General features: G+C 32.2%; 1 protein-coding gene across 1 annotated transcript in view; it reads right to left on the bottom strand.

The window, feature by feature from the left end:
- Positions 1–20,692, bottom strand: part of LOC137918797 (rho-related GTP-binding protein RhoN-like) — a 158,840-nt gene extending 138,148 nt beyond the window's left edge. Inside the window, exon 1 of the mRNA XM_068761701.1 lies at positions 20,504–20,692. The gene's annotated coding sequence lies outside the window, so the exon portion shown is untranslated. The remainder of the gene's footprint in view (positions 1–20,503) is intronic.
- Between the last annotated feature and the right edge of the window lie 905 nt (positions 20,693–21,597).

Raw genomic sequence — 21,597 nt, 5'->3', positions numbered from 1 at the left:
ATTAGCCTAAAAATAATGTCAGTGTTCTGATACACAATTATACAGTAATCGATAAAGTCCAGCGAACTGTCAAGATGAAGTTGCAGTAAGAAGGCTATATAGCGCGCAGTAAAGACAGTCGCTGGAACCTTAAGGTTCTTGAGTAGGCACCCTAGACCGGGAGGCGAACTCAACCAAACGATGAACTGAATATTTGACCAGAGCAGGTGTGGAATCGTTGAATTATCCTCCTTGTAGATATGTTCTTGCACTATGCGACTAACATTTATTTCCAAAAATTAAACATAAAAAGAACTAAGTAAGAAAAGTACCAATATTTAGCCACTTCCGCACATGCAGTGGTAGTCGTGCAATAAAGTGCACCACCCGCCAGCCCGCTGATAAATGCGTATGCGGCAAACAATGCGAATCACACAACCGCCACCGCCAAATTACTCAACACGTGTTTCACCCCTCCACGGGGCATCTTCAGGAGTTATGTTACACCGATTAGTGCCAAACACAGAGTCTAAAAAGAACTGCTTAGAGGCGCAAAAGTGATGCGTTATTTTTTTCCTAAAACTGCGATACAAGTTTCAGTGTGTGGAAATAAATGTATGCCAACATAAATAAAGTATAAGTTACATTTTTTTATTTCAATTTTTAAAGAAAAATAAAACAAGATACTCGTATGTTTGTTGTTTCTTTATAATACGTACGAAGAATTTGAAAAAAAAATCACATATAATGCATACAATATTTAGCAAATTATTTTGAAAAACCATAAAGTGTTTATGAGTTTATACTTAGTTAAATTTTCTTCTATTCTAAAAACTTTCAGTGCCATCTTTCGTAAAACAATATGTTATATATTGTTAGAAATAAGTGTAAAAGCCGTAAATGTATCACAAGTCAAGTAATGTATTGTACACCCTATGTAAAAATATATAACTACAGAATTAATATATAAAGTAATGATACGTTGTAAAAAAATCGCATATTCAAATTTCGGACTACTGGATATAAAAATTAAATATTGTTTAGAAACTGTATTTGTAGACTTTTCGCAGTGATCTATTTATACATGGTTATTTAAAATAGTGTAAAATTTTAAAAGCTTTTCACCCAAAGTTAATCGATTTTTGTATTTATGTTACAAGATTAAATAAATCTGTACTAAACCGAGTTGTTTTATCAAGATGGAGGTGAAAGGTGTCAGATATCAACAGATCAACATCCTGCTCATTTGTATGTATATAATTTTAAAACTATAATAAAAATTAAAACACAGGGAGGATCGATTTCAAGTGCAAAGCAGTAACTGGTATCAGACCACAACCGCAGTCTATAAAATCGACACACTTGTGAGCCCGTTGTAGTTCACAACGCATCATTGCCTTTGTGGAATTATCTAGAAATTTCCAATGCAGCTTACCATTTTTATAAAATTATGGCATCGGACGAACACGTTGCGGTAAGTGATCGATGGAAAATTATCTATACAGGCCATCACACAAGTTTTTTTGAATGCGATTTATAATAATAGTAGGCTCTTTGGAAGATCTCTGGAATAATAATTCACTAACCACCATTTACAATTTACATGATAAATAAGGCACGAATGTCAAATTTGAATTAAAATTAGAAACAAATTGAGTAAGTTCCAAAAGCCCCTTTCTCTTTTTAGATTCCTTTGGGATCGTTTTTGTAACCAATTTTGTCTAGCCGTAATACGGTGATTAGACCGATCTATACAGTGTAAACAGATTTTATCCAATAAACTTTTTTATATTTTGGAAATTCAATAACATTTAGTGGAAGTTTATTTTAAAAGCGTACACAGTGGCTCACAAAGGAGCTTTTGGTACTATGGGCCCTAGAAGTACAGGTTTATGATGTATATATGTATATATAAAAGAAATATTCGTTTATATATCGACTCATCACGATATTTCTGGAACCTTATGGCTTAGAGAATTTAAATTTTGGGAGTAATATACCTTTTTTTACGTAAAAGGCAGCTAATTATGAAACAAGAGGAGTTGAGTACATTAAAGAAACGAACATTTCCAAAGTAGTTGTACTTCTAAACTTGATCAGGTTTTTTCTTGGCAAGCAAAAAACTACTTAGAATGGAATTTGTGAAATTCATGATCATTAGCTCTTATGTAGATTGCAGAAACTGCACAATCTTTAGCACAAAAATCGTATATATATCAACAACAAATCTCTTTTAATTACTCGTAAGATAATGTTGTGAAAGTAACAAAAATATGTACATTATCTTTTGACAGTAATAAGCCGTAGAAGCTAGTATTATATATGATAATATTCTAAAGTGTTGAACGTACAGTTTTGCAATCTTAGACTGCATTTACATCGTATAAATGTGATGCACAACGTAAACAAATCGATATCTCTGCAATAAATAAACGAACAAGGCGTATGCACATTTTGCATTCAAGACATCGTTCGCTTTATCTCACGATCTAACATGTCAATATTGCCGCCGCTGAATCTCAGTATAGCGATTACTGAACAAGATAAATATTTGCGCTGAAGATTCCTTCCGCAATCGGAATTTGCAAACAGGATTAACTTGAACAGATATGAAGTTTTCTTATATAACTTCATTTCATTTGCATCGATTTAAAATTCCACAGCGATATAGGTGGACGATGTGGAGATGTTTTTTTTTATTCTGCCAAAATTATTGGGGACTCCTTCTTCCACCCCTATTTATGTTTGGGACAGGGTTGTTTTTTATATTTTAATTTTTTTTTACACTCTTTTTTATTTTTATACTCTTCTGTCATTCTTCACATAGTCTTTCTTTCTATTCTTTCTTACCACAATTTAATCTATCTTTCTCTTTCATTATAATTACCATTCGCTATTGGGGACCTCTCGTTCCACCCCCTATTTTGTTGGGAACAGGGATTTACTTTCTTTTTATTATTTACATATTCGTCTTTCATTCTTCACAATCTATATCATTTTGTCCTTCATTCTATAATTCAATCAATTTTTTTCTTCCGCTCTAATATCCTTTCATCCATCCTCAATTATTGCAGTTTTGTTTATTTACACAATTTATATATATATCACAGCTATTTTAGTTAATTTTACATCCTATATTTATATACAGTTCAGTTATTTCTCTCATTTTTAATATTAGTATTTACATATTTAATTTATTTCAATTATAATTACTTCTAAAATACATTTTTGTATTGCACTGTTTATCTTATCATTTGTTCCTATTTGAAACAGGGGTATTGGAGGTAGTGTGATCAATTATAAGATACGAAATGTTATGGAAATATATGTAAAAATTAAATTTTGAGTAATGAACATAGGGCGCGGTAAATCGAGTTACACGTTTCGATATTTGCAGAAAGTTCAATGTCTTTGGTTGAGTCACGGAGGTGAAACTGGATCATGGTACCCGAGGGCCTGCAATGGGAACCGGTTTCCACCTCTAGGAGAATGCTATAGTCGTAAATGTATATAGTAGACATGACTTACTGTACATGTATAAATAAAATAATTTTTTTCTCAATTATAAAGTTTTATTTTATTAATAGCTTTTAAATACGTAGTATTTACAGGGCGATTAATAATAGGTATAAAAACTAAAATGATAAATGTATTTTTCATTTGCCGTCATTAATGATTTCACAGATAATAAAAAACGTAATGATATTGTAGTAACAAAAAAGACATTATTAAAATTCAATTTATTATATATTTACATTAATTGTTCTTTACTATCTATTCCTTTAAAATTTATGTGGTCTGAAGTTATTGAACTACCGCATTTCACCTTAAACAGGGCTGATTGTGAAGGAAAACTTTTAAACTATTTCATGTCAAATGTGTCATACATTCATTCTTTATATCTATAGCCAATTATTCTGTATATTAGCAAACTTTGTACCACAGTAATGTAAAAACAGTTATTTTGAAATATTAAAAAAACCCTCAACAATAAACCCCTGTACCTAAAAGACCAAACTTTAAGTAACCATTGTTAACAGTTAATTTATTGTTAATCGTTGTTTAATATAGATTAATGCCAGAACATAACGTTCATTTGTTAATGATCACCAATTAACGGGCGATCAACTGAGAAACTAATTTATTGAAAGGTTTTTCTTCGATCAGCTAGAATAACTTTGATTACCTAATGAAATTTGAACGATTAATCTTGGATTATTCATTTCTTAATTCTTCTTAAATCTTTTTAATTAAAATATACAAGTATATTTGTTCCTTTTTGATTAAATTAATAATTCTTTCTAATTAATCATACTCGTTAATTACAAGTGAAAATATATTTTTTAACACCCTGTGAAACTCTTCGCCTCATTTTACATGAACTTAAAATATTCACATCTCACCGTTTAAAATCGACACTGGCATAATAGTGGCCTTGTACTTAAAAAAAAATACATCCATCATCATCATTTCGTTCATAGAACGTCCACAGCTGGACAAAAACCGTATCTAACAAGACTGGTACGAAGCGGCCTGTATCAAGCATCTTCCGAAAGCATTTTAATGTCATGTGTCCACTTTGTAGGTTCACTTTTTACACTAATCTTAATATACTTATTATCATCTGAATACAGTCTTCATCTATCGACACTAATTAGATTTCTTTTATTGTTAATCTAATTTTAAAACTACGTAGAAGTCCAGAGAACTGGTTGATTAATGACTTGAAGTAAAAAACAATAAAACTCAAGGCGCCGCTGTCTCGTCCAAATTTATCCATCTGACATACAAACTCCGTACAAAACAAGAACATGAACCTTACCGATGCGAATGTCTTACGTTTTTATTTACTCAGCGACAATGATGTCATTGATTTTAATTGACATATTTATTTATTTTTAACTTTCGAACACGGAGCTGTAATATATGTTTCTACTAGAAGTAGTACAGAATTTTTTTATAACATTGAATCAATTATAGTTAATTTTTACGTCAAATTAATATGTATACCTGTAAAATCCCTTTTTAATATAAATGAAATAATTATGGTGTTTAAAAGGTTTACGGGGAAATTTAAGAGACTTGACATTTAACGAGTTGGAGCACAAAAAAAATTAAAACGCCTGGATAAAAGACACAGTTTATTTTAAAAGTCATCCCGCCTACAACTTCAGGTACACCAACGCTGTAATAAATTATTTGTCATGCGAATGTAATAATTTTTACATTAAACTCTCACCAGCCTAATGTATGTATTAAACTTTGATTTAAAATAGATATAAGATAATCTTTATATTCCTTATTCAATCACACTTATAAGGATTTAATAAAAATTCACAAACACAACACATATTCATTTCATGATTATTTCTCTGCATGTATAGGCCCCACTCGACTAGATAGGGTTTCTGAACATCTTGTCGTCTAATATTCCTCATTGCCTAAATACGAAGGTCTACTAGCTGGTAAAAATTTATGACAGTGAAGCATGGTCTCTCACTTCAAGGTTCATTTGCAAGTTCACCATAACTCAACAGGCCATGGACAGTTAAGCTCGGGATTTCCCTGCAAGGAGATCCATACGAATGGAAGTACCTGGCAAAGTCCAGCGGATTAGCAGGTTAAAGTGGTAATGACTAGGCCAATGTGGTGCGGAGATATCCTCTAAAACCTGAAGGTTCTGGAGCAGGGCTCACGGAACGGTAAGATTGACTTAGGGTATCTTTTTTAACCCTGCAAATAAGCCACTATCAACCGGTAGTATTGAGGAGAGAAATATATACAGCAGTAGACTTCTTACAGCTGGAATGATGACAGTAATGATGATGATTGAAAATGACACCTTGATAAATTCACCCCTATTTTGAAGGGACAAGGTATTTTGCAATTCAATAATTTTTTTCACTTGCATTGATATTTCTTTTTTTACTCTCTTTTTTCCGTCGCAATCATACATTTCTCTGTTCTTCTTTACAATATCTTACATTCTTACTAGTCTTATTCTAAATATAACCTTTTGTATATTTTAATATTAGCTTAAATTAAATTGAGCTTCGTATAAAAGCATATTTAAAAACAAAGCAACAACGGTTCGAAATTCAGGACACGCCCGAGAAAAGCTCACAATTTTATACAGTTCGGTTTTTTTGTAGAAAATATCTTTAATATAGTAGTTAAATCTATCGATACCATACTGTGTTATTACCCAAAAACTCTTAATAAGATTTTATAACTAGATTTTGTTTGAATTTGTTAAATCTATTATCACGCAGAGTTTATATATTCTATTATATTACAGTTTAGTTTCGTCCCAACCAAATAACTTCTTTGTCACTTGAATATCTATTTTTAGCGAACTAAGTATAGACAGCGCTGCAAAATAAGATGATTTCACAGCGTAATCTCCTTAAAAGTACTTCTAAAATTTGAAAGATTATTGTTATTCGTTGTCTAAACCTATTACAAATTCATTTGAAATCGTACCATCATATTTATTGACTTTGGTATCCAAATTGAAAAGAGTAAATTTAAACAATAAATATGCAAGATACCATTTAGATTAATTATAAAAACAAATAAAAAATATAAAGTCCTAACGTTAAAATTTTCTTTTTAAATTTAACAAATCCTTGATGAGTCTGTACGTATATACGAAGTAACATAACATACGTAATATCTTCCTTAAATTTATTTTTAATCTTGAATTAAAAGTATATAACTAAATAAATATTATTACAACATTCAAGAGTTTTTAACTGATCTAAATGTGTGCAGCTTTATTCGTTGACTCATTTACATGATGTATATTATATACATATATCAACCATTGGTTGATTTTCATAGGTAGAGTTTCTGGATGGTTCTTCTTAGCAGAGCTTTCCGAGTTAGTGGTAGTTCACTACCTCCTATGTTAAATAATTGACGATACGAAAGTGCGTGTAAATGCATTTGGATTAGATTTGTCTTAAATTTTTATTCTTCTGACAATACTTTTTGAATTTATGAGAATACCATGTTCTGAGTTTAATAAGCTACAAAGTTAGATTAATAAACTAACTAATATACATTTCTTATTACAACTAAATCTATTTTATTTTACAATATTCTTAACACCACACAATCCAGTAAAATAAAACAATAAATTGAAATGATTCCATCATTTTCATCTTTGAACTTGCAAACTATAACATGAAAGCTAGAGAATCTCCTGTACAACATTTTTGAGAATATGTTATGCTCGTACATAATTGATATATAGTACAATCTAATCTATGTATATAAGAATAGATATGTACATTAGGCAAACACTACAACTAAAGATAATCTGGTTTTATCGAGGAGTGGTAGCTCAGAGGTAAAGGACTGAGACTTGAGATTTTATATCACGTGTTCGATTTCCGAGATGCAATCTTATGTAATTAATCTTTGCATTAATTATATAGGATTACCACTGCTAATAAGTTTCCAGAATGGATAGCAACGTCCTCTGCGTACCATTACACCAAACGATCGCCAACCTACATGCCAAGAGTTGTGATTTTAGTATATTTGGTATATTTGGTATAGATATCTTTGGGAGAGGTCAATGACCTGGGTGTCATCTGAACAGAAGAAGCTATACCTTTCTCTAGACTTTAAAAAATAAGTTACTCTTTTGTTTGACAACTTAATACGGTATTATAATACAATCAACCATGTAATGTCTCTAATTAACATGTAATAAATTTAATAAGTTTATTATACAACAATCGTATGACAATTGAAAGTTAAGCATACGAAAGAATAACTTTATTTTTGTATTAAAGATATTGTGATAATAAAATCCGGTCTTGTTTGTTGCGATCTCGTCTTCGAGTGCACTTGAAACTGTGGTAGTTATAAATTAAAAATTCCATAGTTCAATATGATTCCAGTTTTATCAAATTGAGTTATTCTTGCATTCTTATGATGTACACTAAAATAACAAAATAGTACACCTTAAATTCAGAATTGTCTTAAATTAGATACGTAATAAATTTACAGCTAATTTAGCTTAATTAAGCACGCCTGCTTAATTGTAAAACATTAAAAGACGATTCGATTCGATGCTAGTGTTCGCTTCCATCGCGTTCATAAATCAAACGCCCGTATCGTCGTACTCGTTCTCCGTGTCCGAGTTTGTTGCGTCGAAACTCGCATGTACAACAAACCTCTGTAAAATAAACACGCTGTATATTACACAGCGTGTTTATTTTACGCTCCACGCCATGTTCACGTATATATTTTTTTTAGCCGCACTTTTTAAGAATATTCATAGTTATTTTTGACCGTCACCGTAAAAAGGTAAAGTTTTATTTACTATCATAATTATGAATCGTCTCCAAGTAGTAAACCTTCTCATCTTTGTAGATCTTCCTCTACTCAGTTACACTTAAAATATTTATTTACATTGATCAGATATATTTATATTAGAGATAATCATTTTTATTTATTTTTAAAATAACATTAGTCGATTGTTAGGACCTAATAAAAAGGTAATTGTGTGGTACCATCACTTTCTCATATTAAAAATGTTTTAAGCGACCGCAAGCCGGTAGACTGCCACTCCTACTAGGGAGTACTACATATTAAAGATGGCGGGAAGTCAATATATGCGGGCAAAGTAAGACTGGTCGTCGTAGTGATCTTTGTAGGAGCCCTGTGCTCTGCAGTGGGCGTCTATCACGCTGCATATATCATCGTCATCAGCAGCAGGATATCAACTGCTGGAGATATGCCTCCTCATAGATATCTATCAAGACCGATAGGAAACAGCCAGCTTCTTCGATGACCTTAAGAAGATATCTAATGGATTCAGTCGTTATTTTGCGGAAGTCCACCCTAAGTAAGAAAAGGACCAATATAAAGTGCATCGCCCGTCAACCCGCTAATAAATGCGCATGCGGTTAACAATGCGAAACACAACTACCACCGTTAAATCACTTAACATGTGTTTCACCCCTCCACCGGGCATCCTCAGGAGTAATGTTTTACCGATTAGTGCCAAACACAGAGTGACTGTGTAATTCGCATCAGCGGGCTGGCGAGCGGTACACTTTATTGCACGACTACTGCTGCATTGGCGGAAGTAGCTATATATTGGTCCTTTTCTTACTTAAGAAGATAGACAACCTTCTACTAAGATAGAGGTCGTACGTTTGCAGGCTTGTGGTCTACGCTATAGAACCTTAACACTAACATTCATTCTTGATTTGAACTTCATATACCATGATTCTTAAATATTATTAGTTCAGAAGTTTACAAGGCGAGCGCAATAAAAATTTCAATTTGTACATTCTTCATGTTCAACGCCTGTTCAAACTAAAACTATGCAATTTACGCCGTAATATTTTTATGAGAAAATTTTTCTTACCATTTGCTAGATAATGTAAATATTTTCGGCGCAAATAACACGAGATAGAAATAACTATCTTTTTTGAGGATGCAGTGATATTTCTTAAAGAATAGTTAGTGTTTGCATAATTTATTATGGACTAGCTACACTTAAAGGGTATCGCGGTGTAAGAGAAAATGAGTTTTTCATTTTGTTCATAGTAATAATTTGATTATATTTATTGTAATAAAGGTACAAGATATTTTGATCGCGTTGAAAATGGGTTCTTATTATTTTTATTGACCTCAAAATTGAGACGTTGAGTGTTTTCATTTACAATATTGTGTTCTAAAAAAAAGTAGTTTTGTTATAAATTATTGACGTGTGTTATTTAAGAAATATTTATTTGAAATCATCAGAAATTTATATAAAGCATAGGCCTCTCCCCAAGATTGACACAATGACCACATCATGAGATGGAAACCGCTTGCATGGAAAACAATGTCGATTTTTATACCACGGTAATAGTTACCGTGGGACATCAACTTCTGTACATAGGCCTAAAGAGCCCTTATTAGTAATAATTTATGCTCGTGAGAAGGGAACACCCACACATAATTTACAATCTTTCAACCACTTTATGTATGTATAATATACGTATATAAGAAGCAGTATATACATCAAATAATCCCATAGTTTACTTAGCAACAAATAATTATCATCGAAACAGTGTTAGCTTAGCAGTAGAGGACTGATATTTGCGATGGTAGATCGCAGGTTCGACTTCTGGGATGCAATCTTATATAATTCACTAATTATACAGGATTGCCACAGCTTATAAATTCTCTGAGGATGGGCAGCAGCGTGTTCTGCATACCATAATATAATAATATTACATTTTCACCGGCACCGCTCGTGTCAAGCGTGGCGATGTATGGTATATCGCCTTGAGCCTGATGCCTGTGTCTTTTTTAGGGCATCTATGGACAGAAACTACGAAGTATATATAAAAATTGAAAAAACTGGATATCTAATCAACCCTGTCTAATTTTTATTATCTCATCAATTAAATTGTATTTTGATTGAAATTTTCATATGGTATTTATGACAAAAAATCACAAAAGACTGCACAAAAACAGTGTTTTCATTTATACCATTGTAAAAAATATTATGGTACTCGTAATTTAAAATCTAAGGATTTTTTTTACTTTAAGACGTAAACAGAATGATAAAAACGTGGCTGAAAAAAGAGAGAAAAAGAGAGATTATAAGAACAGAAGCCTTAATTCTATTATTTTAGACATTATTCCTGTATAAGAGAAGACTTTTACGTAAACATTCTTAAATTTCGTATGTCTCTGAGAAATAAAGACGTAAGATAAAAATCTAGATGTATACTAAAGGAACGAAGAAATTCACATTTAAATTCTAACAATGTAACAGTTTCTGTAAAATATACACCGTTATCTTGCAATATTACGAGCTGCTATATTTTGAAGTCATTTAGATAAGATAATCTATGTTGGCAATGTAGAAGCGACATTCAAAATTAAATATTTGTTCAAACCGCACATAACTTATCTGCTGATAAAGTTTTAATTGATAAACTCCGTTATTAATTTCGTGGAATATTTCTCTATAATTCATATCATATTCCGTGTAATTGATTATATGTACAAAAGGCTTTAAAGGAGTCAATTAATTTATGGAAAAATCTATTCTCAAAATGATTCGGTTACTACACTAGGATGTAAAAATGAATTATTGCTTACTATATACCCATGCAGACTTTATACTGACAGAAATTATTGATCTATCGCACTCTATTAAAACAATGTAATATACATTTCAGAGTGATCACTATATACAGGGTGATTAGAATATGCGTAAAAACTTTAAAGCCATTTAAATGTGTTACACTAATAATCACCTTGTGTTTTTGAGTGCGGTAAATTTTTAACAACCTTTTTTAAATTCTCAATAGACATTTATCTGACAATGAAATCCATCACCGTATTTATATGACCACATACGATACAGAAACGTGATCTCTCACTTCGGACTTTGTTAGCAAGCAAAGTCACTCCATGGACCACGGAGACGACTATACTCAAGGTATTATGACATCGAATCAGGAGTGAGTAGATCCGTAAGCAAATGTAGTAAGGTATATAGCCTACCAGTTTGGCAAGTTTATAGGGCAGTAGCAGGTCAAATAGCGCGCAGAAGAGATGTCCGCTGGGTCAGTAAGATTTTAGAGTTGAGTCCACGGGCCAGTAGATGCGGCATGGTTAAGCTCCCCATTAGGTGGACTAAAACATAGGAAACTCGTTGGTTAGTGCAGAACCGGTCATCGTAGCAATTTTTGGGGAGGACTATGCCTTGCAGTAGAAGTCCATCGGCTGAAAAAAAGAAGAAGTGGAGACCTCGTATCGGCATGCGTATTGCAGTCACGGTGGACGGATGACTTAGATTACTTAGAGAAACTTGGATACAGGCATTTCCAACAGGTGCTGTTATATATCTTCTTGAAGCTATCCAGCGGTGGCCATCGCTGAAATGATGTTGATATCTATTTTACTACCCGTCTATCTGTTCATACGTTTATTTTTATGTGAAATACGAACGAATAAGGATTTAAATAAATACATTTAAAAAACTTTTAAGTTAAACGGTTTTTTGATACTCATATTGTGGTGGTTGTGAAAAATATGTACCTAGTCCGCCATATTGGAACGGCGTCCATCTTGGATTTTAAATTTTGACATAATCATCGTGTTTTAGTAGTGTAGCCTATTCATTTGATACCCCTATTGAGGGGGTTAAGGAAAAATACGTAATCCGCCATTTTGTATCGGCGGCCATCTTAGATTTATAATGTTATTGATTTTATTATATTGTATTGTCATCTAAATTAAATGTGTGTACCAAATTTCAGATCATTCTGACAACGGGAAGGTGCTTAAATTTTAATTTCTAATTTTGATCCAAATAAATTCCGTACGGGTCGAACTAAATAAAACCGTTTAAATATAATTTAATAACATCACCTAATGTTCTAATTCATCAAGTTTACCAATAAAATATTTTTAAATTGTTGCAGCTCCCGTTATTAAAGCACAACACGTCCGACGAAAAAATAGTTTGTGCAGTTAGCTAAAACTAGTTTACACAGGCTGTTAGGCGTCGATCTTTCAAACTAACGACCAGATGACGTCTGACAACTCGAGAATAATGGCACACAAAGTTCTTGATATTAAAACCCATGTGTTATAACTTCTGCAGTTATGTATCATATATATATGTGCGACGTGTATTTTCAACAATCGATTTTCATTATTTTTTTTAATGCAAGACATAGTTAAAGATAAATAACAATAGTCCCCATTATTTGACGATGATGTGACCTCTCGAGGATGTACACCATCTTGGATATACAGCGACATTATACTCTTTAATAAGTTTTTCACTTAATAACATTATTTTGATCCTCACATTTTGTGCTTCTCAATATCTTCCAAATATCTTTCTTTTATCTGTGTTTAACTGTGTTGTATTGAAAATGTTACAATTATCGCAAGTTGGTGACATCGACAAAACTAACTTCATCCTGTTTGAACAAACGCTACTAAGGTTATCTCTACGAAATATATATTAAAGCAAATATAAAGAAATGAGTAGTATATAACAGCACTTTCTTTAAGGTCTATATTTACACACTCTTTGCATATAACTAACCAGTATTATAAACGTGGGAATACATTTATATTTGAAAATACCCTGATACACAATTATACACAATTCGACATACGACTAAAATGACCATCAAGAAACAAAACGTCTAATAGATGCACGACCTAGGCCTTTCCCAAACAATGACCAGTCTTACGTTTCCTATAGCCAGCGACTACGACTAAAAATAAAGTGATATAGATAAGAAGGAAACAAAGTATTATTAATATTTTACTAAGACAAATGAATGTAACAAACAAACAAACAAAAAAAGAAAATGTATATGTAGAATCCTGAAAGAAAGCTATGGAAGTGAGACTTTGTACGAAAGGAGAGGTAAGAAAAAGGAATACAATATATTGAGAAGGGAAAAAAAGAGAAATGAATTGTGAAAACAATTAATTGTATATATAATCCCTGCTTTACCATGGTAGGGTAGAACGAGAAGTCCTCAAAAAGTCCAAAAAAGGGGGTTTACCCATGCATTGTCTACCGGCGCGCGTTCGCTATTCAAAAATTTCCCGTCAGCTGTCGGTTGTATATAATGATTTTTTACAGAGACATTCAACGCATAACTAACCAGTATTATAAACTTGGATATATTTTTTAAATCTTATTTTAATATACTCTTACGTGACCATGGAAATTCAGCCAAAAGCACACTACCAAAATTGACAGTTTAAAGGTAGACTAGATATTTTACTAAAATAACTATGGTTCAATTTTAATTTTTAATAAAATTTAGTATGTGATTACTATAAAAGATAACCTAATCTTCCGAATGTGAATATTATCGGTGAAAAGTCTAGTCAATTTCCTTTAATGATGTCAGGAGATACGGAGTACCTATACAAAAACGATCATTTATCTTCAAGTGATAAGAATCCTACAATATTATTAAACCACACAGTAAACATTCTTAAAATGTTATCTCTTCCAACCGAGTGAACATTTTCGAAACTATCCCTGCTTCAGATGCGGGATAACTCTATGAGAAGCATCGCGAAATGCTTTTCAAAAATATTCACATTTTTATAACGGATTTTGTTTAAGAATCTTTGAAAGATTCTGATTTTAAAATTTTACGTCGCCTTCAACTCTTGAAGGTGTAACAATGGAGAACTCAATCATTTAGTGCCAGCCTACAAGTTTCCGCCTCGAGGTTCTTCGGTTCAATTCCAGAGAATTACGTAATTGGATAATTTCAGACTTAATGATGTTCTTGCGGTATTGCAAACATTTTTTTTTTTTGGAAAAATATGTTTAAAACATTATTACCTTTATAATTAATCGACATTTGTTGTTAAAGCCGCAATTTGATTCACAATACAAGTAAAAAAGCGTATTAAAATATGTATTCAATTTCTGTCGTGTACAATTGATGTTGGCCAAGCGTATTAGCAAGTTGAACTGGCAGCAAGCTAGCCACATAATGGCCACTCGGGACTCCTTAATCTTGTCATAAGAGGCTGGATGTAGACCACTTTTAAGATCCTATTTTCAAGGAACAGGTAATCCATGGGAAAGGACTAAATCCAGTAGTGGACTTCCGGACGAATGATGATGAATCCACCACTTTAGGAAATTCGTTGATGAACAAACGTAACCAGTATCGCTCAGTGAATTGGCAAAATAAATTGGCAATGAGTAAGCCATGAAGCGCCCAAAAAAACAGCTGCTGGAGTTATAAAGTTCTGGAATGTTGACCAGGGTACGACAAGTGCAACATAGGAAGTTCGATCACAAGGTTCACAAGTGTTCGGAAAACGCTTAACGAAGCCGCTTTCAACTAGTGTTATTTGAAATACAGAAATTTTATGTTCAGCAGTGAACATTTTACACGCTTACTCTTATACTGTTGCTAATAAAAGACTAAATATTTTTATTAGTTCAGCCTGTACATGCCCACTACAAAGCATAGGCCTGAATAAAGAAGTCTTTAGGGGATATACCATAATCACCACGCTTGGCAGGGAGGTTGGCGATTGCAGTGTAATTTTATGGTATTTAGAGGACGCTGCTGCCCGTCCTGGGGAAACTTATTTGTGAGCAGTGTCAATCCTATATAATTAATGCACAAAGTTTGAGTTATATAAGATTGTATCCTGAGAATCTAACCAATGGGTTACCAGTGCTTAGAATATTGTTATGAAGCCTTAATAAAAGTACAACAAACTTATCTTTTTTCTATGTGTATTTAAATTCTTATGCAACATTAATATAAAATTTTAAATGGCTCTGTCAATTGTCCTGAGTTCATTAGTTCTATATTTATACATGTCTAATCTTTTCGGCGCAGGAATACTAAGCTACTCTCTGTTCCTAATGGTCGCTGTAATTATCAGAAAAACTCCTTTTTGTTGCGTGCTGTGCTTAGGGTGATGAATTAGAATTTGAAGATTGTAGTGTCAATTCATGTGCATTAAAGCGTGAATACATAAACGATTTCTTTAGACTTAATAAAAATTAAAAAAAAACTTTGATTATCGAGATTAATATTACGACTTTTTTATAATGCAAATATATTATATATATATATATATATAAATTTTAGTTTTTCACAGAACTGTCATATGTCATTGTATTTTATTTATCATAAAATGTTACCCTTAGAGGGTTATAAAACTATAAAAATATAAAAAGGAACTTACCAATAAACTTTAAATATCGTTTATTTATTAGACTTTTGTACAATTTTGTTTAAATAAAATGTAAAATATGCCAATGTAACCTAAGTACAATAATAAAATAAAAAACTTTTTTTCAGAAACAACTCCCTATTGTTTTGTTAAATTTTTTATTGACAGATATTATTGTAATAAATACACACACACACACACACATAAATATATATATATATATATATATATATATATATATATATATATTACATGGATTTTGATAGTTTCGTACGTCCATACAATCTGAATCGTGGTAAAGGCAAAAACTTTTGAGGATCCCTTGTTATGCCGCCTATTATTATTCACTATTTTACTAGTTTTCAAGTTTTCTCAATAAATGAAAAATATTTTAAAATGACATTAATTTATATAATCTTTTACCAATATTATAATTTATTTAAAAATTTTTGATCGGTACATATAGAGAAATTAGCACAGGAAACACATATATAATCAAACCAATATATATGTGTATATTAAATAACTAACCAAGTGGACTTAAAAAAAATTATGTAAAGATTTTTTGGTTTAAAACGGCCTATATTATATTTGTATGAAATAGTAAGTAGATTGTCCTATTTAAAATAACAGTTACATTTTTATACACGCGCATAACGATACATTAGAACAGTTCAGTACACCCTGTATCATGTTGTACGAAGACATTTCCCGCACGTGTTGCATGAAATGTCTGTATATTAACGTATACAGGTAGACAAATATAACAGTTATATTTGTACATTCACCACTGTGTCACCAAATAACCGATCTTGTAATCATTTAAATCAGTGATTCCCAAAGTGGTCTATATCGACCCTTAGGGGTCTATGACAACCTGCAAGGAGTCTACGTCAGCGAAAAAAAATTTGGGGGTCCATGAAATGAAAATGGGGGTCCACGATAGTGGATCTCAACACATACACTGATAGTACCTATTTACTTACATCATATTATTTATAATATATTTTTTAAAATTACTTTAATTACTTACAAAATTGACGCCAAATGTTGATAATTTATTATTAAAGCATCAGGTTCATCCTTCTAACTTAAAATATTGACTTATTGCGTATGTTATTTTATTTGTACTTAATATACGCTTTGAATTTTTTTAATGGTTTTCCAATAACGTTTTGCGGAATTTATTAAAAAATCTAATTTCGATTATTACAAGACTTTTTGCAGTCGAAACTTTGGTACAGTCAGTTTTTCAAGTTGCATTATAATTACACTTTGAACTCCCCTATTTTTTTATGAAGTTATAATAATTATTGTAAACGTACAAAATATTATCATTAATATATTGTGAGACAATTGTAAGAATATTTACGTATATAGAAGTGTCAATAATCATATATCAGATCTGTGCGGTTTTATATTTTAGAGAAAAAATATATAATTCCATTTTTAAACTTGCGTGTCTAAAGGATTTATATCCTGTAATTTAATTAAGCAATTATTAGAACAAACACCATCGTAGTTCAAGTTCTACTAGATATGTGTCTCCCAAAAATTTTATGCTGCAGCTTCCATGCAGCGCTTGTCTACCTTGTGGGTAGTCACACACTGCACTTACCAATCCATAATCTCTGTTCTAGAATCTTAAGGTCACAACACCCGTCTGTTGTGAGCTTTATGTGGTCCACTGCCATTTCAGATTGCCTATTCTTCATGTCGGTTATTTGGTTTATTAGGAAAAATGTTACATTAATTTATTATTTATAATAGTGCAAAATCTGCAAGGAGAGATAGTAAACAAAAATAAATTTCAATATTTAGTTATTCGAATTTTGAAAACACGTTACGATATTATTTTATGGCTTTAAAGATTATTAATAGATTTTACCATTAATTGAGAGCAAATGAGGTATGCATTCATCCCTTTAAATATTATATAACTAACCAATCAACCTATATATGAAAAGATAGTGAATGAAGTGATTTATTACGTAGATTCCTAACATCAACAGGTTCATTACCCCCTAACAGATGTATAACTCATTCCATCGCTTTTAATAAACAATTATCAAATATCGGAAACATCTCGAGTATAAGCAATGTGAATGAACTTTAACCAAAACTAGACCAATAAGGAAGAATATCTATTTGGGTTTATTTATCATGCGCCATATGGATTTGTAATGTAACCTCTTGAATCAAACTGAATGTATATTCGAACGGTAGTAAAGTTTGTAAGAGAAGAGCCGAAGGTGATGACCAATACAAAATCGTGTTTATTGACATTAACATTAACTTTTGATCACCGAAAAAGTTGATGAACAATGACCACTAGGTCACAGCTCCATTCATAGGTTCAATCAGGCCCCTAATAACAAGGGACTTAAAAAACTATGTCTATATGAAAAAAGGAAGAAAGAGAGAGCGAGAGAGAGAGGAAATAAGAAAGTGTTCAGGCGCCTAATAACAAGGGACATAAAAACGATGGCTAGGTAAAAAAGGGAAGAAAGGCAGAGCGAGAGAGAGAGGAAATAAGAATGTGTGAGAAAAAAATCATTGACACAACCCTGTGCCAAAAATTAAGTCGGGGAGCGAGAATATAAACAAAAAAGGTTTCTATGAGGTTTATACCATAATCGCCACACTTGGTAGACGAATTGACGATCGCAGCGTGGTATTATGGTACGCAAAGCACACCACTGCTTATCCTCTGGAACCTTTTTTATGTAAAATTTCAACCCCGAAATCAAAAATATTGTAATAATATAATGTATTTTAGTAATTTAGTGTAAATAAACATTTATATGGTACGTTTTATAATAAAAATATTTTATTAAGGTAATTTTCGCACAGTAGCCCTGCGGTAGAAGACAGAGACTTGGGATCGTAGGTGACGATTTCGAATCCAAAAATTTTGTATTGTTTACACATTGCTCATAAAGAACTTTCTAGAGGATGTGCAGCAGCGTCTTCTGCGTACCAAACCTACCAGTCTGTCAAACGTAGCCATTACCTTTTAGGGAAGCCTGTTTCTTGCTCATTAATTTTATCACTTGAAACATTTACAATACGCAGAACACGGCAACTATTAGTAAACAAAGCAATTATCTTATAAAACACAGCGCAGGACAAATAAAAAAGAGCTCATTTAATATTTGACATTAAAATGGTCTGTGTACATATAAAAATTACTCCCGACAATGAAAGCAATTTTTCTTGGAATATAAATATTAATGAAATTTATACGAAACAATATCAGACGAGCGCATTTTAAATAAATATAAAGGTAATTTAATATTTAAAATACTGGATAGCATTTATTCGTTTTTAAAATATAAATTAAATCTTTATAATTATTTATTTTAAGGTTATGTATTATATGAAAATGTGTTTATATTGTTTCCATCGAAAGCTTTTCATTAGAGGATGTCAACAGTTGCTCATAGAATATAAAAAGCAATTAAAACAAAGTTCAGGAATCATTATATATCGTACGGAATACTATGCTTTCACTGTAATTTGGTCACAATCGTTCACTATGGTTTCAAATATCTACATCAATAGGATGTTTGGGTATAGCTGTAAAAGCTTTCAAAGCGTCAATGTATTGTTGATTCATTTGTTGTCAATTAAACTATTATATTAACACGTCTACCAATTGTGGCGATTATGGTATACCTTCCTTAGATATCTTTGGGGTAGGCATATGCCTTGCAGTTGATGTCTATTGGCTGAATCTGGAGTACATCCTATTCAAAAATCAATTGATTTAAAGACAATAAATAAATTAATAATAATATAGTAAGAAAAAGCGTTTTGTAAATTCGATTTACTACATATTAACATTTCATACTGTCATTTGGCTTGTCGCATTACAATAGAAAAAATAAACGTAACATATTTCAGACTGGTCACTTTATACAGCGGTTTGAAATAGATAAAAAAGTTGAAGTCTTTTACTAATAAATGAGCTATAAATTAACTCATCTCAAGCTTTTTTTCAATCAAAAACACCATTTTTCAATCATCCTATATTTAGTACATCTACATATTCCATTTAATCATTATTTTTATTACAATTTATTTAACAGAAACTTCAACGCTTACATATTTCTTATTAAAAAATACGTAAACACCTAACCAATTCTTATTAAAAAAATACAATATTCTTTGTTATTTTATATTGTTAGCGATTAAATATAATTAAATCGCATAAGCCCTAAAAAGCCTTTATGGCAATAAAACTTTTAGAGAAAGCTACCTTTATTAAAACTTTATATTACTATCATATTTTCTGTATAAGATATATAGACACAATAAGAAAAGAGAATTATCTATAGAAAAAAACATTACTCGCTTAATCAGCTAAAAACATTTGTTATCAGTTCGTATCGTACGACAAAACAGGTTTATTAACACTTAAGTATTAACCAATTTAAAAATAATTATGTCGCATTATTTTCGTTAAATGCAATCGTACAAAATGTACAGTCACATACAAAATAAATACGGTACACTGGTAAAGTTATTTCTGCGATCAATTAAGTATCGTAAATATGGAGAAAGCGAACCATCAGCGGTTTCGTGGAAGCCCCAGATTTCGCTGACTCCAGGGTCCAGGAGTCACCTACGGGACGCGCGATATACAAACAACATTCCGAGCATTAATGCAAACGAAATACCTTCCCACGCCGCGCCGGACGAAAAACAGGTTCCAGTTGCAACGCATACCAAAAGGAAATCGTACGTATCCGTTCTACGTAAGTAATTATTAAAAATCACAAGAAACACGTCGACCCACCTTTAAAAAACACGCTCCACCGACGTATCGAGATCACTGACCACAGATTTATCACTTACACATGTTTATAGACTGCACGGAAATTGAAATACAAATGCAAAATAACAGAGAGGTAAAAAAAAATAATTCGAAAACAGAACACGCAGCCACCGGCGCGCGGCTACAACGAAATACACAACCAGACCCCACGACGTCTCCGACGATACTGGCCGGTGAATGTAAACTGCTCCATTCTCGAATACTACGCTACGGCCATTCAGGTATGCGAGCGGACGCTTAAACGAGAGAAACACACTCAAAATAACTCCCTATCACATATGTAATAACGATAATAGTTGTTCAGCTATTAGCCAGTGATAAGGCGACGTCGATATCAGCGCTACGTCTAGGATTTCAAAGCGAACGAGACGGGCCGACGTTAACCGATGTGCGAGAGAGACGGGAACACGTCGCCGTTTAAGATGATTGAACCGTGAAATTTCTATAATAAGTTCTAAGAAAAAATGCGGCTTTTGAACAATAGTGCATCCCGAGGAATGCATTGCTTCTGTCTCCTCTTCAAGCGTTCGTTAGATAGAGACGCGAATAGCACTTTATGTGTAGCGAAAATATATTAATTTCTTGACGGAAGATCTCATCAAGACATTCCCATGAGACTGAGAATCTGATTTACATTATTATGGAAGCACAAAGCCGATTAAGAGATACTGTAGCAAGAAAACCTATACCGGCTTTTTACTCATGGTTTTTTTAGTTATGGAACTTCGTTACAAATTTTTGTTGATAGATAAACTATAGGGTTTTCACTATTGGGTAATAAATGGATTCCAATGGCAGAATACTTTGCGTGCCATATACAACACTGCGATCGCCAACATACCTGCCAAGTTTCACGATTATGATATATCACGCCATAAATATATTTGGGGTAGGCGTATGCCTTACAGGCTTCTATGGGCTGAAACAATATGCTATATTCGTTCCAAATTAGAGATATACAAGTTGTATAAAAGGTACAACTATATGTACTAACTCCGGTTCGGCTTCGAGTGCCGGTCTGGAATTCAAGTCAGGGAGGAGACAATACCCTCCCT

The sequence above is a fragment of the Battus philenor genome, unplaced genomic scaffold, assembly GCF_028537555.1.
Source record: "Battus philenor isolate CCGP_79_NKW_IND1 unplaced genomic scaffold, ilBatPhil1.0.hap1 SCAF_15, whole genome shotgun sequence".
NCBI classification, from domain to species: domain Eukaryota; kingdom Metazoa; phylum Arthropoda; class Insecta; order Lepidoptera; family Papilionidae; genus Battus; species Battus philenor.
Note: the sequence above shows the minus strand (reverse complement) of the source record. Positions and strands in the feature narration are given on the sequence as shown.